This window comes from Lepisma saccharinum, chromosome 30 (assembly GCF_977018435.1).
Source record: "Lepisma saccharinum chromosome 30, izLepSacc3.1, whole genome shotgun sequence".
Taxonomy (NCBI): Eukaryota; Metazoa; Arthropoda; class Insecta; order Zygentoma; family Lepismatidae; genus Lepisma; species Lepisma saccharinum.
In genome coordinates, this window is record NC_139258.1 from 37,862,738 (window position 1) to 37,890,146 (window position 27,409).

Consider the following 27,409-nt stretch of genomic DNA (forward strand, 5'->3'; position numbering starts at 1 on the left):
TCTGTGCATACCAATTATTATTATTTGCCATTTCACGACCACGGGCACAGATTTTTCCCCATTATCACGTAGCTTGCGATTCAAACAGCCTGTTTATAATCAAGCGTAACGAAAACAGGTTTGAACTTGCAAAATGCTGCTACTCGAGATATGTCTTTCTGCGCCATCTATTGACACACATTTCAACTAATGACTGATAAAATATGTTCACTCCAACGCAGTCGCTGAGGAAGATATTGTTATCTGAAGACCTCTCAGTTTTCGCTGTACTTTTTTAACTTTGCGAATTTTAGAACAAAAATATAAAACAGGAGAAAATATTTTTGGATTTTTTTTTGCGCCAAAACCTTTTTCATGTTCCACATTCCACAATACTGAAAAAAATTCAGTACTATCATAACGACGTCGGTTACGTGTATACACATTCATCTGTACATCAAAATGCTGGATTTTTCATTAAAGAAATTTGATTTTCCACTTTCATATCTCAAGAACTACAAGACGTAGGTATACCAATATTTTTTCGGTAATATATGCCTCGCACACTATATTACTTCCATACAATTTCAGTCCATATTTGTACCAAAAACGTTCGGTCAGGATTCATTTATATGAAAAAAAGTTGGTGGTCTTAAACTTTTGGTAGAGACTGTATTATTATTAATAATATTTTACAATACCCTTCGGTAAAAAAAAACATGGATTCGGAATTTCCAAGAACGACATTGGATTAAGTGGTCCCTGACTCTGATATCTGTGTATCGTGAAAAGGTACAAGAAGACAAAGAACTCTTCGTCAACAATGTGATAGGTGTTTATTAAAATTCAGCAACGCGAATCTAGTTTCTCTTTAAACAGTTGACTCGTGTCTGATATTGTGTACAACGCCAAAGTATTTTCAATTCGATTTGAATTTTATGATTTACTAGTAGTAGTAATTATTATTATTATAACAATAACAAAAATAATAGCAATAATAAAAATATTAAACTATTCCATGAATCTTCCCCCCCCCCCCCCCCGAGAAAAAATCCCGCTGGCGCCTTTCATAACAATGTATTCCGAATGCATCCCGTTTATCCAGTTATTTTTCTTCCAATGCTAAGGCCCTTTTCTTTCTTTTGAGACAAATGTCATCTGGCTTGGGGGCGATGGATGAAAAAATCAATGCCATCAGGCCCCAGAAACCCTGATTCAGTGGTGGGTCACATGAACCACTCCTCCATGGAAGCTTGTAATTGCACTTACATAACTAAAAATGATAATGTGCAATGATAACGTCGATAATATGTCCTTGGTTCTCGATCTACTTAGGACGTAATATATTGCTATTTTAACCTTGTACATTGCCAGGGGTGCCCATCCCCTCAAGGCCAATGGCGCATCCTCCCAAAATCATGTCATGCGTCCCCCCCAAATCATATCATTCGCGCCGTCAAATCATATCCCCACAAAGTATTTAATTACGACAGCGTGTCTACCGAAAGTAACTTTTTCTTAGCTTTACAGAACACTATACTTGATCTGTGCCCCTCCTCCCTGAATAGAGATGCCCATCACTCAAGACCGCCCCTAAAACCGTTCACCATAATCGAGAATATTGTTTATCTTGTAATGCAGCTATAGTATAAAACTTCACATTCACATCAGTCAAGCATCAAACACGCATTCTCGCAACACATGATTGCGAGCGAATCGTGCAAGAAAATGTTTACATCCATTTCTTTGCAGGCTTTCAAGAATATTAATTTAATGGGGGTGTCAATACTTTCTTAAGATGCCGAGATATTTAGTCTCTTCCAGCTTCTCTTTTAGCACGTTCGGGGTCGAAAACGTTGTGGATACCATATCGCTAAATACAGTCTCCAAAATTTAATGTTCGAACTCTCCCTCCACTACGGAAATCCCTTGACAATCTAATGATTTAACACTTTATCAAGAGCTTCCTATTCCCCTTTAAATGTCATACTCAATCCTACCACCAAAATTTCCATGTCAATTTTAGACTTACTGTTGATATTGAAGACTGGATATTGCCTCCTCCAAAAAATTAGCTCTCAGTCTCCACACCAGAATTTCTGCAACAGTCTAAGAAAATAGTAATACACAAGAATTGGATATCTGCCTCAATTTAATGCTCAATCCCCCTCTAACTAAAGTACTCGCCATAATCTAAGACCTAGAGTTGGATACTGTCCCCCCAAAGTGTAATTCAGAATCCCACCCAGAACCCACGTGTCAATTAAGGCAGAGTTGGATATTTCTCCACCCACCCCCCCCCCCTCCCCCTCTTCGACAATACCCTTAAACACTTCCTTTTCTTCGTCTAATGGATTAAATATGGTGCATTTAAGGTGTAAAATTTTTACATATATTTTGGAAAAAGATATAAATTTTATATTATTTTAAGGAAAAAATCCCCCAAAAAATCTCGATGGCGCACCTTCCGCCATAATCCTGTGGCACCCCTGTACATTGCCATTAATTGCAAAACTTACAATTTCAATAATTATTATGCGTTAACATTCACTAATCTCATGCTATGTTTCCCTTCCTCCTTATTTTTATTGCTATATTCCGTGATGAAGAGTTGTTAATGTATGTTCTGAAGACCTGGCTGACCTTCCCAAAGTTTTTGCTGCATTATTTCGCTTTGCAGGTATCTATAGTACGACATATACATTAGAAGCAGGGCTCGAAATGGACCGGAGCGCACCGGAAACCCTGTACGTGGAGATGCGTTGCTGCTGCGAGGGGAATTAGAAGAGTGTAATGGCGTCTGTTATCTTTTTTGTGTCTTGTGGTTCTATTTTTACTTTTTATTTGTTAATTGTTGTTATTATTTGTCATATCTTGTGAATTCGACTACCCTGACAAAGATATCTCATTGAACAAGTACTTTACACAAATTCTGCTTCTCTTTTTACGGTCACTATTTTTTTCTTACGCTGATTATATTGTTGACCTTCTGAAGAAAAATCAAGTCTTTGATCATACGTAGAATAACAATGCACATATTGACTATTAAGACAAAGTATTGAGGATACGCGCATTGAATTTAAAATATTCCTTTTTGGCGGGCAGACTACCATTCATGATTTCCGTCTGTTTAATGAAACGGAGAGAGAATTGCAGAAGACTCGTGTCCAATGTGTTTTATATTAATGCATGTTTATGGATTTTTTTAATATTTACTATTATTAATTGTAATATAGTGCGTCATTTCACTAGTCATGATTCTTGTTGATGTATTAGTCAGAGACGAAGGCAAAGCGAAGGTAAAACGTTCAGTTTCGTGAAAATTTCCATTTCTAGACCTGATTAGAAGTACATCCTCTAAAATTTATCGCAAGTCCACTATATGCTAAGATAGGTTAATAGTGAATGGACTTAAAGTATAAATCGGTACCTAATCACTTTTTAATGCGCCTCCACTGACAATCAAATTCGAAACCTTGATTCCAAGGCGACATCGTTACCACTTCGATACCACGGAAGCACATATACTGTAGCATGACGGAAATCAAAACTTTACTACGCAATACACTTCCACGTAGTACACCCTGGACTGCATTTTGCAGACGAACTAGGCTCTGGCGACTGGCACTATGGGCAGTATAATTTTGTGTGTGTTGTCCAGTTGTTTGTCCTTGTGTGTGCTGAGTGCCTCTTTACAGCCTCAGCTTTTAACGAAAGTCAAAATATTTTAATATTTTAGTAACACGACACTGCAATTATGCTATTTTAGTTATGGTAAGGGGCTGGACCCAGTATAATATGACGGGTTGAAAATAGCCTAAGTGCTGACGCACCCAAAATTTTAAATTCAAATTCAAATTTACTACTCAATACTCAGTTATGACACATTACACTTATAATTCAACAATGTGGGTACTTGTTAACTTGTTCCTTCTTTTTATCTAACCTAATTAAAATCAACCATTGTTATTTCAACGTTGTTACCCTGACGTTAGAGAAACTTTAAATTAAATTTGGCTGCCGACAGCTGAAGACGCTTGTATCCTGAATTAATTTCCTATTTAGACACCATTTTGGCTGTTGAATAGGCTCTATATAAAAAAATACACATTTTTTTGTTCATAATTCCAAAAATATAGGGGTGAAAAGTTTCGTCCCATCTTACAAAAAAAAATTAACCATGTTTAAAGCATTTGCAGCCCAATCTTACGAGTGTTTTTCTTGTATTAAATTTCATCTCTTCACCTCTTCCGTTTCCATTACAAAAATTGGGTATTAACTTCGTTGCTATAAAGGTATGTGGTATGTGTGTGTGATCGCATGTGCTGTGTGTTTATACGTATATATACAGGGTGGTTCATAAACACCAGTGTAAAACCAATAAGGACGGGAAAACATGCAAACAAATTTAATTTTAAATGGAAATATTTATTTCAAGCTCAGTACATGTACTAAACTGCTTTGTATATTTTTTTGTGTGTGAATGTTATGTCGTACTAGAAAGAATTCATTACTTTGTATTTTAAATTTCCTTGCGTCATGCATACATGACTTAAGGGAGAGGAATTAAACACCGAGACTTTACTCTGCCTTTGTATCTGCTGCGTAATATTGCTTTTTTAAGAATATTATTTTCTGTTCGTTTTGGCTAATCGAAACGATGAGTATGAGTGATGATAAGATCTAGGAAACTGAGCCTGCAACTTCGGTGGCGAGGTCGTATTTCGACCAATTAGCGCGCTCAGCCGCCGAGCTATAAATTGTTTCATATATGACAACCAATGTGTGAACTTTAATTGATGCAGGATTTTTCCAAAAACACACACACACATATACAGTACATTAACATATACAGTACTTCTGGATAATTACAGTTGTGTTCATAAAAAGTAAAAACTTAAAGTGGTATATATTAATGATTTCTTTAAAGAAATAATATGATGACGTAATATTATAACGTAAACAATATGAAAACATAGCCCTCGAAGAAATATATATTTTAAAAGACTTAGGCTTATTGACGTGAGGAATATTTCTCTATCGCTCCCCAGTCTTAGCGTGACGAGCAAATATGGCAACTATATTCGGACCTGCAGAGAATACACAGTCGTAACAAGAAGTTGAAGATCGTGGCCAAGTTGCAAACTAAGTGGACACGGATAACATTTATATGTTATTATGATCTGTTTGTAAAAAAAAAATTAGTAGGAACTTTAACATGTCCTTATTACACATAATTACTATTATAAACTAATGTAAATACCTGAATTAGGAACCTAACCTTTGTAACACTTGGAAATACAGCAACACATATCTCAATTTACAGATAAACTTTCTAATTCCTTCATGATTGCCATTTAAAACCTCAAGCAACTTTTATTTTATTATTATATTTTATATTAAATCTACTGTCCTTTCCAGTTTAAAATTAATTCCGGTGTACTGGAAATGCCAATAAATAAATAAAATAAGTTTGGAAATAATATTCTGCTCAATTTGACAGTATATGCTCGGAGCATGATTTACAGATAACATGATATTTTGAACGTCCCATAAGATTCAAGATGGCTGTCGTAATTGTAACCATTAAAAAATGGAAGCCTGTATTTTCTTATATCTTGGATAGGAAAGAAGAGAATGAAATTTGAATTTCACTCTTAACAAACAAGATGATCTAATTTTTGCAGAAGTTGTTCCGTTCTCTTGTGCTCGAGTGTGCAGTGTTTCCACATTGGCCCCGTCCAGTTCGCAGCACTTTTTGACTCTTTGCACTGAAGCGTCTAGTTGGTTACACGGTGCAACACCGACTCGTCTACTTCGTTGATTTGTTGACAAGTAGTGTACTATTTGGTGTCTGCACCGTTTGCACTACGTTCTGGGGAGCGGTGTAATGTGTGGTGTATTTTCACGTGGTGTCCTCCTCCGTAGTCGAGCGGGTTAAGGCGTTCGCTGCGGGACGGCGTAGGTTCGAATCCGGCTCTGGTCGGAATTTATTCGGCCTACGTATAGGGCCGGTGGCAACCCACCATCGTGAGGAAATTGGGAAGCTCCGAGTGAGTGAGCGTAACCCGGTCGAGAAGACCTACAACAACGGCTGGGGGTTCGTCGGGCTGATCACCCGTCACCCCAACACTGGTCTGAGACCTCCACGCTATAACAGGTGACGGCGGAACAGTGTGGGAGGGAGACCAGCAGTCGGTAGGTAAGCCAAGGCCCGCCAAGGTGCTGTAGAGCTGTGGGGTTATGTTATGTTATTTTCACGTGGTGCGTGCTAATGAAATGAACATTTAAAGCAGTAGACAGGCATTTGTTGAATCTTCTGAACTTGAATAACGCTTTTTGTCTACTTGGTTGCACGACATTTCTTTCCACCAGCCTAACACCGGGATACACCTGCACTACACCTAGTGTCAAAAAGTGCAGCCAACTAGATGGGCTATTTATAACTCCCCTCCCTTGCTTCGTTGTCAAGGAAAATACAACAACTTTAAATATTACTTCCCTACTTTCACTGTGTACGATTTTTCCCTTCATGATGATACGAACTCTTGGGACAACGATGTGTTGAAGATTGCCGCACATTTTGTTTGAGAACGCAGGAGCAAGATCGCATGTCAAGCAGGTTTTTGCACCACTTACTCTCAGGTTGGAAGTTCGAGGACAGCGCCAGAGCGTTTTTCTTTTCTGGGTGAACAGAATCAGTATGTGCAATGCAAGTACTTGTGCAACACTAACAACTAACGCCGCTTCGAACAGTTGCATTAGCAAAAGACTTGTTTCGACAAGTAATACTTTTTTCCACTGGAGACAGCAAGCAAGTGGTAGAAGGCATTGCTGGCATATCATCTTCATACACTCTACAACAATCAAGTTGTAATTAAGTAGGTGAACCAAAGGTAGCCCGTGACCGCAAGGTGGCCCAATTTAAGAAAATCATATTAGTTTTTAACACAGCTAACAAATGATACTACATTGATATACCCAGTCCTTCTCAGGTGCACCATGCAGAAAACGAACGGGCTCGGGCTGCCAGCAGCCATTTTATGCAAGTCATTGTGTTGGGGAGGGAGCGCATTATTATATATAATATTCATTGTTATTTTCAGGTTAGTAACAAATCTTTGTGTATACATCCTTGAAATTAACAAATGCTTATATATTGCACATATTTTGAAAGATAATTTAATTACGTTTCGGATTATATAGTTACATTGTTGTAAAAATGTATTTTTGTGTCAAAGCAACGATGTAGGCCTAACAATATTTTTGTTTAAAAACGTGGTCCAGAAGCGAGTTCCTAAGGTGGGCCATGGCTGATTTCGTTTATTTTACTTCGCTTTTCTGCCACTTTTGGCTAATCGCGAAGGTGAAGATGAGTGATCATGTAATGAAATTGATGAAAGGACACTCACAAATAACAGCCATGCTCAGCCCAGGCTAACCACTCCGCCACATGTCGGCTATTCATCGTTACTGTATAATGCAGTGACGTGCACTGAGGAGTAGCTAGTCTAGCAGAGATAGACAATCAATCTCACATCTCGAATTATATTCAAATCACAATATTTATTGTCTTGTTAAAGCCACCACAGCTCATACGCAACACTTTCTTTTCCACGCGCTTCTCGTCCATCGGTGTTCTCCGCGGGCAAAGCTGGCTGGATACCCTAGCTCGCTCTTCTTCCGCCAGACCAGTTTCCAGGTAGAAACGGCCGCGCTAAAGAAAAGGAAGATTTCTACCTCTACCTCCCTTGCCACCTCGCCCTCCGCTGCAATGGTTGAAAGCCCGTGCTTTCAGGTCCCCCAGTCTATCTCCTATAGGACAGATAGGGGATTGGTTTCTCATAGATTTTTTGTAAATCCTCTAAAGAACTCAGGGTAAAATTTTCTGCAGTTCTCTTTATTTACACAACATTTTACACGTTGTACAATATGTATGTATAATATGGGATGTAGTTTTATTATTTATGAAATGGGAACGTGTTATGTGCAGACAATAATATTATGCTTTCTTTTTTTTTTTCAAGTATGATATATGTAATGATTAAATTACAAATATGTGCTCGGGCTCTCTCTGACTCTCGTTTTAGTAGTGTTTTATTTAAATATACTACTCTTGGCCTCTAACAGTCATAAATACGGATGTATTTATTTGGGCAAGAGGACGCGCGTTAATATTGTTGTTGGATTGGTTTATTTTACTTCGTTTTTCTGCCACATTTGGTTATCGCGAAAATGAGGATGAGTGATGATATGATGAAATTGATGAAGGGACCTCATATGAACAATCCAGGCCAGGATTCGAACCCGTGATGAGTGCGCATTCTTGTCCTATGTGTTGTACTCTGCAGTGAATAATGAAATAATTTGGAATGAAAAATGTATCTCAGAACTCAAAAAGCCAAATGAATATTATTGAAGAAACTGCAAAATAGTGTGTTTTGTTTCTGTGCATAAAGTGGACTTAAAAGACCAAATCAACCAACTGTGCGGGAGTGGTTATCACAGCGTGCTACGACACCAGGAGTTCCGGGTTCGAACCCCGTCCTGGGCATGGGTGTTCTTTGTGTTTGTACCTTCATTAATTTTATCGTATCATCTTCGGAATTAACCAAATGTGACAAAAAAGCGACGCTAAGTAACAAAAATGAAATCAAATCATTGATTAATTGCTCGATTTGGTTTATTTTACTTTGTTTTTCCGCCACTTTTGGGTAATCGCGAAGATGATACGATAAAATTGATGAAGGGACACACACAAAGAATACCCATGGCCAAGCTGAGATTCTAACCCAGGATCTCTGGCTTAGTAGTCAAATCAAATCGTTTTTTATTTTCGAATGTGGGTGGGGTTGACGTGTACTTTTTTTTAGTACTCATTCATCATTTTGTAATCTTTTCCTGTTATTGACATTATTTTTTTTAGGAATACTGGGCCCTAAAGGGAAGAGGGGTGTTACCCACACCAACACCACCCCCCCCCCTTGAGCACGCCAATGACTGCTACCCCAAGTGTCGACGTCACCGCACGTCACTGGTATAATGCATGTCAACAATCAAAAGTTTGAGACTAACAATTTTCTCTAATAAATTGTAGAAACATGAATAAATATGTTTTCTTGAGCACAAGCATCATTTTCTAAGCCAACTATAAGCAGTGGGCGACTTTGGGACCCCTGTTTCCAAAGTAGCCCATATGCAAACGGTTTTGTAACTATAATATATATATAAAGTTACAAGCAATTTTACTAAGTATCCATTTGTTACACGCTGTTGGTTAGTTGTAGGAGTTATTTTTATTTTAATTTTTAGAAATTTATCTCTTGCCTTAGAAACTTAACTATTGCCTCCTTTGGTTCACCTACATTCAGGACTCTTAGACTTTATTTTACAGTGAGAGCGATTGCGGGTTACTGCGGAATGTTTTCTATACGTTTTTTTCCTTAAGATTTGTTCATTGTGGTTGTCCTACAAACAAAGCTAACCTTCAAATAACAACGGTCTGTCCTATATCTTCAAAAGATTTACAACGTGGAAAACTACAGTCAACATTTGAAACTATTACTTTGACGTCATACAGCAAAAAATTAGGAAGACTATTTGGTGCTTACGGGCCTTCTTCAACAATCTGAGGAGCGTCTTCTCTGAACTTGCCCGGCAAGTTTCCCGCCTCCTTCTGCCGAAGGCATCCGAACGACCGTGATCAACTCTTAAATGGACCGGAAGAACAAAAAGCAGACACTTTCACGCAGACATAAACCTACAGTAGCCACCTAATTTGTGTTTTCATCAAGGTTGTTAAAGGTCCAGGAATGTTAAATAATTTCGATTCCGGTCCAGGAGAAAAATCAGCAAACGTAAATGGGTTCTGGACCGTAAAGAATATTTTTATCTGTAAAGTATTTCAATCCAGTCCAGAGCTACCTTTTTCTGGATAAATTTAAATACGGTCCTGGAACCTTTTTCTGGATTAATTTAAACACGCTTGAGGAACCTTTTTTCGGATCAGTTTGGACCGAATTTAAATTGTGCGAGAAAGAAGGTTCCTGTCCTGTTCCGGAACTCTATAGAACCCATTAAAATTTATGGGTGCCTGGATCATTAAAAACCCTGGTTTTCAAAACTTTTCATATTTCATACCTCTCTAGATCAACCACGTGGGTTCGTATGCATTGGTGAAATAAATGAAAAAGCAAACGCATAGTCTTCTCTGTGAAAATATGCTTTGTTCGTTGATACGTTTTCACCAAAGGTTCCGACTTCGGATCTTAGCTTGGTTATGGGTATGGTTGAAGTCCTGATTGGAACGTCACTTTCCTTCAAAGAAAATTCCGAAAGACGAGTTTCCCTCTGACAACTAAATGTCAAGTCCACGTGGAGCCAAGAAAATCCTCCTCTCAAACCTTTTCCTCCAATAGCGCTCGTTTTAGGAACTGACAGTACTTGTCAAGTCCTCGTGGAGTAAATGAGATGTTGCGTCCAGTAGGCTTGTCAATGATACCGAACTGGCGTTCCAATCAGGACTTGAACCATACTCCTTACCGAGTGTTATTTCATCAATTTAACCCTGGAGCAGTGGGGTGCGGAATTGTGAACCGCAAGCTTTTTCTTCTTCTAGCCTTTCCTGAAGCACTTAAATTTTCTATACTAGTTGCCTGACAATCTCTAACGTATTATCAAAGAAGAACATGATGTAAATGATTCTTTTAAGATTTATAATGCGTAGAATAGCACGAGAAAGATTCAGAAGTCTCGATTTTCACGAGAATGGAGGGACAAAGAAAAGCTTCATGTAAGAATCATATCTGAGTCTTCATTCTACCAATAAAATTTATATTTGAATATAACTGCTATGAGGGTGGACAGAAATAATGATTTTTATTTTAAAAATAATTTTTGATGATTTTTAAAAAAATTTCAATCGGACTTTTTCTTCCATTTTAATTTTTTTAATTTTTTTTTTAATAATTAATTTTTACCGATAATGGTCCATTTTGAATTATTAAGTTTAAGAAGTTGAGCATTTCATTTTTCGGAAACTCTTATTATTGATTGATTGATTGATTTAGTTTATTTTACTTCGCTATTCTGCCACTTTTGGCTAATAGGAATCGCTTACTACATACGTGCGTAACTGTTATATGGATTGGATTTTCAATATTCGTCAACCCTTAAAAGCACTTAGGTCTCTCCAATCAATTTCGAACTTGTGGCCTGTGAGGCCTCCGTCCATTTTTGTGACTTGAGTTACAAAAATTGTAACAAAAAATACGGTAATGTTACAGAAATTTATATGTATTTAACATGTTGATTAACAGTTGAATTCTTAATTTTTTACATTTTATTGATTAAAGCCGGAATGCTATTAAAACAATATTAAACTGGATATTTGTTCACACTTCGCCGATAGTTATAGAAATTTTGAATTATTACTTACGTATTGTATACATGTTCAGTTTCCTAATTTTTGCCTTATCATTGTCTTTTGAAGGGGAAAATTAGAAAGCTGAACATGAACAATCAAATATTAATTAAAACATTGCAAAATTCATTTGAAAGTATGCACGAATATCCAGTTGAAGATGTCATATACTTTTAATGTTCCACAAGAGAGTGAAATGTAAAATAGGCATATTACATGTTTTACAATATACTTGGCCTCATAGGCCCCCATTGCACTTTTACACGTTAACGTAAAACACTGGAAAGTCACGACATATATCAAACGCACAATCACGAAAGTCACATATGCTGATGATATATGAGAAATGCGCTAGCAAAAGAGTGTGCACATGTATATAAAGAAAGCATTATTGTCAGTAATAGAGCCGTGCCTAGAAAAGTCATAGGTTCAAATAGCTAAGAATTATCTGTGTCAGAAACGGTCGAAAAATTAATGTAATCTTCAGGAGCGGCACTAATCCTTATCTCGTATAACAGATCTGGGTCAAAATGACGCAGATTGTTTTTTTTTGGTCCCCTAGGTTATAAAAAATTCTACATTTCTCCCCTTTCTTTTGTATGTATGTTATTACATTTCCGCAAAAAAATTACTTATCAGGATTACCAAAAAATTAAATAATATACGCGTATTTTTCCTGTAAGAAAATAGACAATGGTCTGTTGACTTCTGAAGTTATTTTAAATAAAATGTTTCATTTCATACGAGAACTTGTTTCATAGTAGTCTAAAATCTAAGTGTAGAAGTGAATTTTTTAAATAACTATCTATAAAAATAATGTAATGTCAAATTAATTCAGATGTACAGAGCTCAAGCCTCAACTAGTTTGGTCTGGATAAGGGTGGGAGGCATGCAGCTAGTGAGAGAAAGTACAATTGGAGTTATCTGTCGTGCATCACTCAGTAAAGGATTGAGAATAATAAGTTAACGTGAAATGTTATGTGTGGATGTTTCTACGTAGCGCAATTAAGAAGCTCGATACCTATCTCAAGATATACTTTTATAGGCAATCTGGTACGAATACCCAGTATAGTAAAAAGATAAAATTTCCCCCCTGCACTTTGCACCATGCCACTTATGGGGGGATGTAGTGGCAGAGTCTACATTGTAGATCTAGGCAATTTTTGGAGGTGATTTTATCATCACCACGCATCGGTGCTTTCAAGTATCCATTTATTTGAGGATGAGTGAATCCCAGAGATGCCTTATGCAGGGACAAGGTCGGAAAAATTCCTACCTTAGGTCGTCCCTGCAGGATTCGAACCTGGGTCTCCCACATGGCAGTCAGACGCCGTATCGATAAGACCACCGCGGCTCCCAATACCCAGTAAGCCAGTAGCGTGCACAAGGGAGGGGGGCATAAATCCCCTTGTCCTGATAATCCAAAAAAAGAAACTTGAAAGGCAGAAAAAGATGGCAAATTAGGATTGACTACCAAAAAAATTATACCCTTTCGAAAATCCTGAGCACGCTACTGTTGTAAACATTTGTTTATTAAAGACAGAATGACATAATAAAATAGTTAGTTTCCTTTTAGAAATGAAAGGAAACAGGAACCTGGACAAGTTGTGTATTTTCTAAAGGAAGGTTTTGTAAAATTTCAGTCCATACCCATGACATACATACGTGAGAGGAAATGGTCATGTCACACACTACTCCGTGATCATTCTGTCAATAGAAGCCGGCAACGCTAAGCCAAGAAGCTAAGTAGAGCAAACGGAGGTGACAGTGAAAGTGGTTGTTTTGTTGCACTCACCTCTCGTCCAGGTCGGGGTATCCACGTGCTAGCGTGCTTCCGAAACTCGCGGCCGGAGACGTTTGAAGCGACTGAGCGACCACGTTGTTGTTCTCCTCGGAGGTCCAGAGTCTGCAGAAGCCGCGAAGGACAACCCATTTAATGTCTCCCGCCCCCCAACCGTGAGTCAACGTCCACAGTCGCAATGCTAAGTATCACCGAGCGTCAGGAAAACACGCTTTTGCGAAAGGGCAATGTGTGTAGGCACGGAAGAAAGCGAAAGGACGTTAAGGTGGAATTAAACTATAGGAAAATTGCTAGCTTCTGTGCAGTTCGTTTTAAGATACTTACCAGCAGGATTGTTAAAGGTCCAGGAATTTTAAATAAATTCAATTCCGGTCCAGGAGAGAAAATCTGCAAGCGTAAATGGGTTCTGGACCGTAAAGAACTTTCTTAAATTGTAAAGTATTTCAATTCGGTCCAGAAACTTATTTTCAAGATGACCTTAAATACGGTACAGGAACCTTTTTTCCGGTTGAATTTAAATACGGTCCAGGACCTTTTTTTCGGATCAATTTAAATACAGTCAGGAAATGCTTTTCCAGATCAATTTAAATATGGTCCAGGAACCTTTTTTCCGGATCAATTTAAATACAGTCAGGAAATGCTTTTCCAGATCAATTTAAATATGGTCCAGGAACCTTTTTTCCGGATCAAATTAAATATGGTCCAGGAACCTTTTTTCCGGATCAATTTAAATACAGTCAGGAAATGCTTTTCCGGATCAATTTAAATATGGTCCAGGAACCTTTTTTCCGGATCAATTTAAATACAGTCAGGAAATGCTTTTCCAGATCAATTTAAATATGGTCCAGGAACCTTTTTTCCGGATCAAATTAAATATGGTCCAGGAACCTTTTTTCCGGATCAATTTAAATACAGTCAGGAAATGCTTTTCCGGATCAATTTAAATACAGTCAGGAAATGCTTTTCCAGATCAATTTAAATATGGTCCAGGAACCTTTTTTCCGGATCAAATTAAATATGGTCCAGGAACCTTTTTTCCGGATCAATTTAAATACAGTCAGGAAATGCTTTTCCGGATCAATTTAAATATGGTCCAGGAACCTTTTTTCCGGATCAATTTAAATACAGTCAGGAAATGCTTTTCCAGATCAATTTAAATATGGTCCAGGAACCTTTTTTCCGGATCAAATTAAATATGGTCCAGGAACCTTTTTTCCGGATCAATTTAAATACAGTCAGGAAATGCTTTTCCGGATCAATTTAAATATGGTCCAGGAACCTTTTTTCCGGATCAATTTAAATACAGTCAGGAAATGCTTTTCCAGATCAATTTAAATATGGTCCAGGAACCTTTTTTCCGGATCAAATTAAATATGGTCCAGGAACCTTTTTTCCGGATCAATTTAAATACAGTCAGGAAATGCTTTTCCAGATCAATTTAAATATGGTCCAGGAACCTTTTTTCCGGATCAAATTAAATATGGTCCAGGAACCTTTTTTCCGGATCAAATTAAATATGGTCCAGGAACCTTTTTTCCGGATCAATTTAAATACAGTCAGGAAATGCTTTTCCGGATCAATTTAAATATGGTCCAGGAACCTTTTTTCCGGATCAATTTAAATATGGTCCAGGAACCTTTTTTCCGGATCAATTTAAATATGGTCCAGGAACCTTCTTTCCGGATCAATTTAAATATGGTTCAGGAACATTTTCCGGATCAATTTATATACTGTCCAGGAACATTTTTTCCGGATCAATTTAAATATGGTCCAGGAACCATTTTTCCGGATCAATACAGTCAGGAAATGTTTTTCCAGATCAATTTAAATATGGTTCAGGAACATTTTTCCGGATCAATTTATATACTGTCCAGGAACCATTTTTCCTTATCAATTTAAATGCAATGCAGGAACTTTTTTTTTCCAGATCACTTTAAATAGCGTTCAAATTTCGTATTGAACTGAAACAATACGCAAGTTGGACCGAATTTAAATGTTCCGATCCTACAATGGAACCCAATAGAACACATTAGAATTTATTTAACAACTCTGTTTACCAGTGATAACTAAAAAAGAAAGAAATGTAAAATTATGTCTATCTGCATCAACCTAAGTCCGTGTGGGCAGCTAAGAACCTATTTAGGAGAAGGGTTCTGGATCCCGCCCCCTTTCGAAAGACATATCAAGTACTAACATTAAATAACGAAAATTTACTTCTTTAGTATTTGTTGCATAATCGATTGATATATATTTCCTTCGGACTTATTGGCATTGAAGGACAATGTCGAAAAAGATTTGTGCAAATTTCTAATGGTAATATACATAATATATTAATCAAGAACCTTACTTGATCTAACAATCTTTTTTTTGTTATTCAATGAATATTCAGTCCTGTGTCTGACATTAATTCCCTTGCCAGACTAGTTGTTTTTATACAAATTTTGGCGATCCTAACTACGTACACAGAAGCTAGATAGTGAACGCTATGTCCTGTTATATTTTTATATGTATATGGTCCTTTCACCTATCATGTAATAATAACAATAAAATATTTGCTAATTTACACATTTTAATTATTATGTTAATTTAATTTATATTAATTATAATGAGATTATTATAATTTAAACATTATTTATTATTATTATTATTATTATTATTATTATTATTATTTATGTGAAATCACTGAAATAAAACGGTTTAACGAAATCATAATTTTACAATCAAAAATAGAATTTCGGTGCAAAATTATAATTTTCAATTACTCTTTAATTTTGCCTTAGATAGTGTTGCCCACGGGACGAGACGGGACAGGCTTTTAAAAATTCGAGACGAGACGAGATTGATCATGTGTCCCTTTGACAAAGGAATATTTTCGAGACGAGACAGCATTTCACAGCATTTCCACGAGACGAGACAGGCCAAAGTCTCGTCTCGTGGGCAACACTAGCCTTAGAATATGCTTTTAGGGAGGTAAAAGAAACTAATGAAGGACTTAAAATTAAATTATTAGATATGGACCGATATGGAAGTTTTGTTCCGATTCCATGAAAAATGGAAACAAAATGTTGAAAAACATTAACGGCTTTCATCTTCTAATTTTTGTTCTCCCCTGTGCATTAGGCGGTGCAGTGAAGGCACAATGGTGGTGTGCATTTGCAACTTAACACTTTCTCGCTCTCGGGGGTGGTGTGTACAGCATCACGCTTCGGTCGCGCTTACTCACGTAGGGTTTTTATTGCGTACTGATGTGAGTTTGGGTGAGTCCCAGAGCCGCTTAAGCAGGAAAAAAATTGCCGATATGACCATGCAGGTAATCGAACCCAGGTCTCCTGCGTGTGACAGTCAGATGTCCTAAGGCTTGACCAACGGACCCCTTGCCCCTTAACCATCAACTACTATGGTGGGGGTCATGGCTGACCCCACCCGAAGTATTTTCTTTGTTTGTCGCTAGGTTGTGTTTCTGTTCATAACATGCCATCTTGAATTCTCAATGCAGGCCGTGTACTTGCAGAGCTTAGACAACTGTGCAGGTAGTGTCAATTGTTGCAGTGTGATAACGGTAAGGGGTCTTACTTGAGCCCACAATAGTAGTTGCATAGCCTTATCAAAATCTAATTATTGATAACAACTCGTTTGAACCAGTATCCAAATTCAAATACTTAGGAGTAATATTAACAAATGAAAATTATATTAAAGAGGAAATAAAAAGTAGGCTTAATTCAGGAAATGCATGTTACTTCTCTCTTCATAAACTTTTGTCTTCTCGTTTAATATCTAAGAAACTAAAAGTTAAAATATACAAAACAGTAATTTGGCCTGTATTATTATATGGATGTGAAACTTGGTCCCTTACATTGAAAGAGGAACATAAATTGAGAGTATTTGAAAATAAGATCCTTAGGAAAATCTTTGGACCTAAAAGGGATGAGGAGACAGGTGAGTGGAGAAGGTTACATAATTTAGAACAACATAATTTGTATTCGTGTCCAGATATTATTAGAATAATTAAATCAAGAAGACTTAGGTGGGCAGGCCATGTGGCACGAATGGGAGAGGAAAGAGGAGTTTACAGGATTCTTGTTGGGAAACCTGATGGTAAGAGACCTATAGGAAGGCCAAGACGAAGATGGAGGGACAACGTTGATATGGACCTAAAGGAAATCGGTAGAGATGGAAAAGAGTATATAGAACTTGCTCAAGATAGGGAAAGATGGAAGGCCTGTGTTGCTGCAGCCATGAACCTTCAGGTTTAAGAAGGCTAGGGAGTTAGTTAGTTAGTTAGTTTTTATTTTATTAGCAGTGTGTTGCGTTCTGTAACAAGATGTCCAGGTGCTTAAATGAGCGAGATATTTTGATTTTTGAAAACAGTCAGACAGTGGCGAGAGTTACAGTGAATCTGAAGCAGAAAGATTTGCAAATGTGAAAATGGAAGAAAGTAACAACGAAAGTAAACATAGTGTCCATGATACAGACAGAAATTGAGGCCCCATGTGTGTGTAACAAATATGGTATAAATGTGTGTAAGGAAGGCACATTCTCATGCTCTATTCATATCTGAGGAATGTCCTGGGGATTAAAAAGTTGGTCTTTTAATGTTAAGTGAGGACGAAGTATATTTTTTTTGTGTACATTTTACCAGCGTTATTGTATTTTTTTTACTTTATATAGAAAACATGTGTATAGTTTTCTTTCGTATGATACATTGATCTGATTATTACATTTAGTAGCTGATTACTCGGCGTTGTCCGGGTATTTATTTATCCCAATCTTCTATCGGACAGAGATAAGTCCACGCAATTTTTTTTTCTTGATTCGATTGGTGACAGCCAACGCTTAGTTTTCGGTGGACATTTGTATTATTCTAGCAACGTCGTATCCGAGGGGATTAAGGGACGCGTGTAATTTCAAGTATATGTCTATCCGTTGGTGACAAGCCAAGTACTTTGTTGCGCGAAAATATTAGTTTCATTGAGTTGTTTTTTTAAGTCCACTTTATGCACAATAAGGATAATCGGGACTGGACCTACAGTTTAAAGTGGGATCCGAACCACTATGTGCCTCCAACGATTATTTTCAATTTGTAGGTTCAACACTTCCATGGTGCCCGGTTTTTATTTAATCTTGGATTAAAGGGACTGTGACAGGGTGGAAAAAGAATCGTATCAGTTTGGTTTTTTTATATATTTTCAAGAACAGCGCATATATTAGTTGTTGTAATTTCATTCAAGTTTAGTCTATTTTTGCGTGGCAATTTTCATTATAATCAAGAAAGGAAGGGAATTAAAGAAACATGTCATCTATGCTAGTGACAAGCTAGATACATTTTTTAACTAGTACTGCTGGTCTAGGCCAGCGAACGAACCTCTCTTAAATATAGATTACAGTATTTCAATTAAATAGGATCATGTCATTTTCTATGTGGGGGTTATTTCATATGTAATTCTCTGTACATATTTAAGCAACGAAATAAATACTATTTTTATATATTTTTAAACAGAACGTCTGATCTATCATTCAAGAATTAAAGAACTGAGTTTTCCCTAATATCCATAGTTTTCGGGGTCGCTAAGATTAATAGTGTCACTCCCAATGCCGATCAATTCCAAATTCATCACCTATCGGGTTGGAGGGTGAGAGGGGGTGAAAAATGACAAAGATGACCTAGATTAGTGTCGAATCCATAGATTTCGGAGTCTCTAAGCTAATTGGTGACATTCACGACGACCAAACTTGGTACACATATGACTTACAATCTGGAAATAAATACTGTGGGGATAAGACACCCCTAGCACTCATAGAATTGGTGGTGGGAAGGGGTGACTTAAAAATAATCGAAAACGACCGATATTAGTGTGGAATTCATAGTTATCGGGGTCGATAAGATAAATAGTGACACTCCCAATGCCGTTTAACTCCAAGACATCTCTGGCACCCCTGGGGGGGGGGGGAAGGGGGTGACATGTAAAACGACAGATAGTAGTGTGGAATCCATAATTTTCGGGGCCGCTGAGATGAATAGTGACACTCTCAATGCCGTTGAACTCCAAGTTCATTTTACACTAGTATAGTTAGAATTTATTTTATTCCTGTTTAATAGAAGATTGGGATAAATAAATACCCGGGCAACGCCGGGCATTCAGCTAGTATAATATATAATAACAACCCGTGGATCTACAGCCCTGGAAGGGCCTTGGCCGATCTCCCGGCTGCCAGTCTCCTTCCCTCAATCCTACCTATAGGTGTGGAGATCTTCAACCAGTAATGGGTTGACGTGGGGTCAGCACGTCGAACCCCCAGCCGTTATAGGAGATATCCGTGACCTGGTTACGCTACTCACAAGTTAACTCCCCAATTTCCTCACGATGGTGGGTTGCCGCTGGTCCTACACACAGGCCGAGAACCCAGAGACTGAACCCTGGCGGACTCGAACCCATGAAATTCTATAGTCAGGGCCCAAAGGACAGGCGCTTACACCGCACTGCCATGGAGGAGGTCAGTGCTTCATACATACACAGAATAATAAAAATAATAAACATCCACTCACTGCCAGCACACACGCGCACAGGTGCACATGAAAAGAAACATTTGCTCTGCAATGGAGCACATCTAGCGGAGAAAACTCGAACTACAACCGACACAGAAAATCTTATTGTGACGACCAGTCTGAAAAGAATGTAGTCAGCTGTCGTGAAGCCCATACAATTGTAATCACATTTACAACAAGTCTCAAGTTAATGTAAGTCGGCAATTATAATCTTATGATAAATATTTAACTACTTTCACGAAGGAAGAAAGAAAATGTTTTTTTTTAAAAAAAAAGAAGGAAATAACGGGAGAAGAGAAAAGAGAAGTAAATATCTCTATAGACCCTTTTAAAAATACATTGGTGACGGTCTTTCCCGGTTCCATCGGAACTTCCGGTTTAGGCCAGTCCCCGTTGTATCCAGTACAGAAACAGCGGCATATGGAAGATATGAGCACTAGGGTTATGACAAAAAAAATATTTTTTTAGCCTGTAGTAGAAATCAACGAAATTTTTAATACAGAATCAGAAAATGACAATTATTTCGTTCAGTTCATAAAAAATGTTCCGCACCAATGACAATGAAAATTCTCAAATTTAAGTACATTCAGCGCAGTCAAAATGTATTAGTTGAAATAAGCTTCAGATTCAAATATTTATGTTTTGCATTTCTGGTACAGTTCTTCCATTAATTTTACCCCTCGTTCGGCACAAATATTCGTCCGTGGTATATCTACAACGGATCTTTCAACATTCCAGTGAGTTACAAAGCACTTCATGGCTGCAGAGCAATTTAATTCGGAAATTCCATCCATCAGTTTCTGGTGAATCTCTGCGTTGAACATTTGGTTAGAAAACCAGGCTTTCTGCCATGTATTTGAGATGAAAGAGCACGGTATTTCCAGTGATATTCTCCACTTAGGAATGAGGAAGTACGAAATAAGAGCATATATAGCACGTGAATTCCATCTGACATTGTGAAGAGACGGTAATTTTCTCCATTTAATTGCTGGGATTGCACCAGTTTCTTAAAGGAAACGGTATGCTCTACATAACTCATACAGAAATCTAAAATCATCTCGCCAACCTGGATTTTGAACAGTTATCATTTCACTTTCTGGCTTGTAGGACTGCTGCAAGACATCGTATTGTTTTATCACTTCGTCCACGAATTCATAGTTCAGAGTTGGTTTGGTAGAAGAAATCGGATTAAAGAAGTCTAACACATGCTTTACGATTCTATCAAGAATATGGTGCTGGCAGCCAATGTACTGTGGCTGATCAAATCCTCTTGTGATGATTTCACTTTTTAATTTTTGAACAATTCCATTTATTCGTCCAGTATTTACTGCTGTTGTGTCACATACGATCATTTTGAAGTCCTTCCATGCATCAAATTAATTCAGCAAAATTTGCAGTGCATTAAAAATATCCTGGGATGACCTGCTTTCACATTTTACTACCTAATTTCAATTCTCTAAGTGAACTCTTCAAGATTACCACTTGATACTCGTGATTTGCAATTTGCTTACCGTCGAAATGAAGGCAGAATTGTTTCTCTTCTTGCAAAATAGATTCTATTTTACGCCTTTCATCTTCGCCACTTCTTATAACAGCTCGCCAAACAAATGACTGTGATGGTGTTGTAACACTGATTCCATCTTCGGCTAGGCTGGAGCACACTACAGCAGCTTTATTAATTGAAATAGATTTTTTTGTCACCAACTTAGCTGCATGTGATTTTGAAAAACGCACGACTCGTTTTCTTTTGTCATTTCATTTTCTCCTGATACATATGCTGTGTCAGAAAAATTTCATCACTACTTACTTCTGCTGATGATACGTCGTCTGCATCAGTGGCAAAGACAGAGTTTGGTTCAGATTGTGAAGCCGATTTTCGCACTCGCTTAGAGGGATGGATGGACGATTGTGGAGCAACTGTGCTTGTTACATATCCAAGTTTACCTTGTGATTTAACTTGCAACTTGTACAGTTGTTTATCTTCTTGGCACACCAATGTCAATCTGTTTTCGTTATGTCAAATATATTTTCTATTTCAACTTGAAGTGAATCCTTTTTCCTCTTTCTATTTTTATCGTTCTCTTCAATCAATTTAACTACTTTTGACATAATTGCTTGTTTTGATAAAATTGGAAAGCTAAATTTTCCCAGAGAACAGTAAGCTCACCAGTTATCATAGCCATTCTTTCTTTCTTATCTTTCTCTGTTTCCAGAAGTGTATGATAGCGACCAATAATGTCTTTCTTTCGCGGAAGTCGAGTAAAAGAACTAAGTGTTTCAATTGTAGGTACATCTCGTCTTATTGTTCCATCAATAGCTACATTCTGCGTCCACGATTGCGCATTTTTCTTAATCGCTTCACTTGATTTATAATATGCCATTATAATACTAATATTGAACTACCAAACCTGAAAATAGAGAAAATATACACAATTTGTCACTTAATAAATAATCATTTAATAATTACTACATTAATTTACTAATTATTACATTAATAATACCCTTTTCAAATGTTGTTTGTGGTATTTTTCGATAGAGCCCCAAAAATAGTTGTTATTGATAATGTAGGGTTATAAAAATATTAAATTTATTGTGATGCTCTTTCCGAAGAATCCTCGCTGTTTGAAACAACCAACAGTCACACACCCCGTATAATTAGCATAATCTGTAACTACATACAGATACAAATACACGTATAATTTTAAATAATGTTTTACTAAAAATATAAACACATCTTATTAGTCATTTTGTCGTGAGCTATATTATAAAGATCTACTTTTTTAGTAGCTACAGGCTACAGTACCGTACATACAGTTCTTGTGACACACACTGAAATTGAAACGGGTTGGTGCGGGAAGTTTTTTTTAGAGCCACCTGTAAAAATTATTTTTTTAGTAATCAGGTCGCAGAAGCTCATCATTTGCGACCACAGGAGATACAAAATTTGGCATTTTTTTTTTTTGTCATAACCCTAACGAGCATTTGTTTTCGTCAGTTGTACGACGATAATCAAGAAAGGCATTTGCTAAAGTTTTATCATGAAGGAGTGGACTTGTTGAATCCTTTGGATGATTAACTGCACTCTGCAGTGCAGATTATTAAAAATCAACGTGTCTTTGTGGCTACCAGTTGTACAATACCACGGTCAGTACACGCACAACGAACTCAAAACGTACAAAATTTAGATATATTCAATTATTTTGTAAATGGAAAAGTGAGGGAAATACGTAGAATGCTATAAAACTGGTGATATTGTTGTGATGTATGCTGAAGTGCATCTTTGACAACAAATCTGCAGAAGTAATGAGTAATACAAATAATGTGCCATCAATTTCGCTTGGCGGCTGAGGGATTTAGCAGGGAAAACCTATGATAAGACATGCCACTTTTACTTGCACGAATTTAATTCAAACAGTAAGGGAGAATTCCCACAGAAGCAACAAACGATAGCCGACACGTATCGCTTGGGAACGAGCCAATCAGCAGTAACGTTTCACCCCATAGCATCATGGTAGGTCGCAGAAGTATGCGTTCGATTGGTGAAGTCCTCAATTGGCACGTTCTGCCTGTCGCTTCGGTGTGAATTCTCCCTAAGGAAGCTTTCATCCTGAAGTGACAATCGACCTGGGGATTTCACAAAGAAGAGACAAGCGACACAGAAGTGTTGTATCTAAAACAAACCATTCACCACGCATGCGCAAACGAGAAGATGCACGTTACTGATAAAAGCGGCCCACCGAGCGACACGCAACCGACGAGCGAGACGTGCAACTTGTAGTGTCGCTTCGATTTGGCAGGTTTTGTCCATTAGCTTGTCGCTTCAGACTGAAACCTTCCTCTCGAAATGAATCTACACTACTAAAGACACGTGTCGCTTGTGCTGGGTCGTTTTCTCATTACCATGTATCGTGTCGCTTCAGTCTGTTGTTCTCGCATGTCCGGTGAATGGTTTGCTTTAGAATAATTTCACGGTGTGAAATCTCCGTGTCGCTTGAAGCTAACCCTCAGCAATCAATGCAATTTTTTCGAACCGAAGCGACACAACAGAGGAAGCTCAGACTCGGAATGGCGTACATCGTGTTGCCTCAGTCAGTCTATTGGTCACCCATGCGCAGTGAATGCTTGCTAATAGACTAAAAGGTCTTGCCACTCATGTGCAGCTTGTCACTTCGGTGTGAAGCCCCGGTGTCGCATGTCGCTTCGGTCTGAAACCTCCAGAAGAGAAATGTTTTTCAGAACAACACCACAGACAGATCCACGATCCACATGCATGTAAAAAAATGCAAGTCGTACAAACGACTGTCTTCACCTGGGTGCTAATCCTTTCTTGTTCCGCTTGTATCCACATGCTTATTCTAGCTTCGGAAACCTACGAAGTGATACTTGGCTCAATAAATTTGTTTTCGATCGAACTGTGTAACAATATGCTACACAGTTGACACCCCTTTCCCTTGTGAAAGAAGCTCCATTACGCCGTTCCATATTAACGCCCATAGCACCGTCAGCTTAATCGGATGTTCGAGGGGAACCGGACGAGTGCGCATGCTCCGCCTATATACATAAAAATAGATGTATGTGTATGTGTGTTTGTTCCGCCATAACTCTCGAACGCCTGTAGCGATTTCTACCAAACTTGGCCCACGTATCACTTGCAATCTCGAAAGAAATACTGTGGGGTAAGACACCCCTGGCAACCCTAGGGTTGGGGTGGGAAGGGGTGACATGTAAAAATAATAAAAAACGACCGATATTAGTGTGGAATGTATAGTTTTCGGGGTCGCCAAGACGAATAGTGACACTCCCAATGCCGTTCTAAAGTGTGAATAGTTTAATACCTCTTGCTCTATACCATTAAGCTCACCTTGAGCAGTGAGTTGCTCCAAAGGCAAGGGATGAATGATAAGTGAACTACATCACCCACCATGATGGTTAAGGTTCTTGGTTTGATCCCCCGTTCCTGAGAGAACGTTACGATTCACATTGTTCCTGAATATCTGAAAAAGACTGGGAATTTGTTTGTTTTGGGCTTGTTAGGGTTGTAAACTGATAACATATTTCGCCTTTTCCTCATAACTGTCTTTTTTCTTTGTGAACATATCATATCATGTAATGTTACTAAGGCTCCTTTTCTTACAACGCAGATATTGTAGTAAATGAAGAGATATAGTCTCAAGTCCACTTTATGGGCTAATTGGGCCTACAGTTTTGAAGTGAAATCCAAACCATTGCATTATGCCTCCACTAGGGGATTGAACTCAGGACTCGATCACAAGGTAAGAATGATACCATTGTGCCATCAGCGGGGACGGGGAGCGGGGGTTAGAAGTCTATAATTAAATAATTAAAACATTGCCTTAAAAAAAGTTTTAAAAAAGTAAAGTGCTCCCTGTGCTTTGCACCACGCCATGAAGGCATATAGGGGGTGTGGAGTTAGGGCCCCACACTTTCTTGATCACAGCCGAAGGTGGGGGTGATGTGATGAGCACCACGCCTCTGGCCGCCTTTATACCCCAGAGTATCCTCCAGGTTCCACTTTGTACGACGCTGGGTGGGCTCCGAAGCCGCTTGAATAGGTGGAAAAAATCCCTGTTCTCCCCCGCCGGGGATCGAACCCTGGTCTCTCGCATGGTAGTCAGACGCCCTAACGACTTTTTCTTTACGTTACACTCTTCGCAACAGGAGACTCAAATCTGCGCGATTCGAGTAATCGCAGTTGAGAACCTGACGCCTTAGACTTTTTTTCCAGGAAAGCCCCTAAATGGAAGCTTCCCCCATCACACTTCATTCACTTATATCATTTCACTCAAAGCTCTATTTCAGGACTTTCAGGACAGACAATCACAAACATCCACGTCCGAGCTGGATTCGAACCCAGGACCCCTGGCTTCGTAGTGAGATGTACTAACCACTCCGCCACGGAGGCCGACACTGAGCTACCGCGGCACAAAACATTGCCTTCAAGAACATGTTAATATTGTCCAATGAAAATGTGTGTCATTGCTGGTTATGGGGTTGGTAGATGACATAAAAATGTTGTTTTATTGTAAGTTGTAATTCCTATTTTGGTATTGTTTTTCTGCATATTAAGTTAAATGTGATAATGATTATGAATGACGGAATGGATATAAGTATAACGATACACTCGTGTCTGACCTGGTTTTAACTTGGCACCTCTGGCTTTATTGAACGTTAGCTTACCAGCTCACTACAGAAGCCAGAAAGGGGCTGTAATAGTTCAGTATTTTCCCCCAGTTAAACAGGTAATTTTTACTTTCTGACTACTGTCCATCTAAGCAAGGGTACGTAAATCAATTGTGTGTCGTGCAAGTGTAACATTTTCTCTAAATGCCTTAGTATCATGGAAAACAGTGAACTGTGCTGCCAAGGAGCGTTTTAAGCACACACATTGGCAGTGAAATTCGAAATTTTATACCTATGTCAGAACAAAATCAATCATCAATATGTAATATGAAAATAACTATTTGACATTAAGTCTGATCAATAAAGTATATTTTTTTTACATTATGCAAAAAGGTATTACATCTAAATACAATCAATTATTGTTTAAATTACGGCATTATGCCGTATTTTTTTAAAAAAAAATCTTGTCAAAATTACGGTATATTACCGTTTAATATATGGGTATCTGTAAAAAAAAAATTACTGTCACTGTAATTTTTACGGTATCTGTATGGCAGCGAGAATTGACGTCCTTAGACGGCGTTTTCTCTACGGTCAACTTTTTACAGTGTAGTGCATTTTGCCTCCTATTTACATAACATTTATGTTTTTATGAACAAAAGTAATACAGAAATATGGGGAACACTTTTGTCAACAACGTAATTTATTTTCATTTTTCTATAAAACTTTTCACAGTTGGAAAATATAAAAAAATGAGTGTGGTGGGCCTGACAGTATCCCCCACGTTCCCCTTGAGTAAACAGGGTTAATTCTATCGCAGAACTTCCACAAGACATTCCTTGAACTGTTCGTGTGTGTGTGTGTGTGTGTGTGTGTGTGCGTGAGTTTGTGTTTTAAGTCCACTTTATGCACAGTAAGGCTAATTGGGACTGAACCTACATTTTTTTAAAAAGTGTGATCCGAACCACTATGTGCCTCCACCGGGTATCGAACACGGGACCCCTTGATTACAATGCGACGACTCTACCACTACGCCATCGGAGAGGCCCATTGAACTGTTCGTGTTCTTTGTATGACAACCTCAGAAACTCAATAAAATGCGACGGGAAATATTTTGGTGCAGACGAATTCCAGAACAAAGGGTGGATGCATGCAATGTTTACCATTCAAGAGAGGAGGTGTACCTGAGCCGCATCCTTTTAACGAATGGACGCAAATGGAAACTGCAACCTCGTGGGCTGGCCAGCGAGCCAAGGAAATCCCTGGCTACTCTGAATCCCAATGAGTCCCCCTCGTGGATGAATTCAAGCAGGAAAACCCATGAGGGAAGGCTACATTTCGGGAAGTTACAATGTTCTCAATACATTAACTCCAGAATGTTAAGTTCTTTCCTTATCTTTTATCTTCACTTCGCTAAGAAGGAAATGAAAAGGTTAGACAGTTCCAGAGTGTATTTGCCAAGTAACCAGCTAGTGAAACATTCCCAGATATCACAGAAAACTAGCTGCAAGCCTCAAGCAAA

The 27,409-nt window shown here is 38.1% G+C and overlaps 1 protein-coding gene across 1 annotated transcript in view; it reads right to left on the reverse strand.

Moving 5' to 3' along the window:
* Window positions 1-13,257, reverse strand: part of LOC145981811 (platelet-activating factor acetylhydrolase-like) — a 183,965-nt gene extending 170,708 nt beyond the window's left edge. Inside the window, exon 1 of the mRNA XM_083115237.1 lies at window positions 13,197-13,257. The gene's annotated coding sequence lies outside the window, so the exon portion shown is untranslated. The remainder of the gene's footprint in view (window positions 1-13,196) is intronic.
* Between the last annotated feature and the right edge of the window lie 14,152 nt (window positions 13,258-27,409).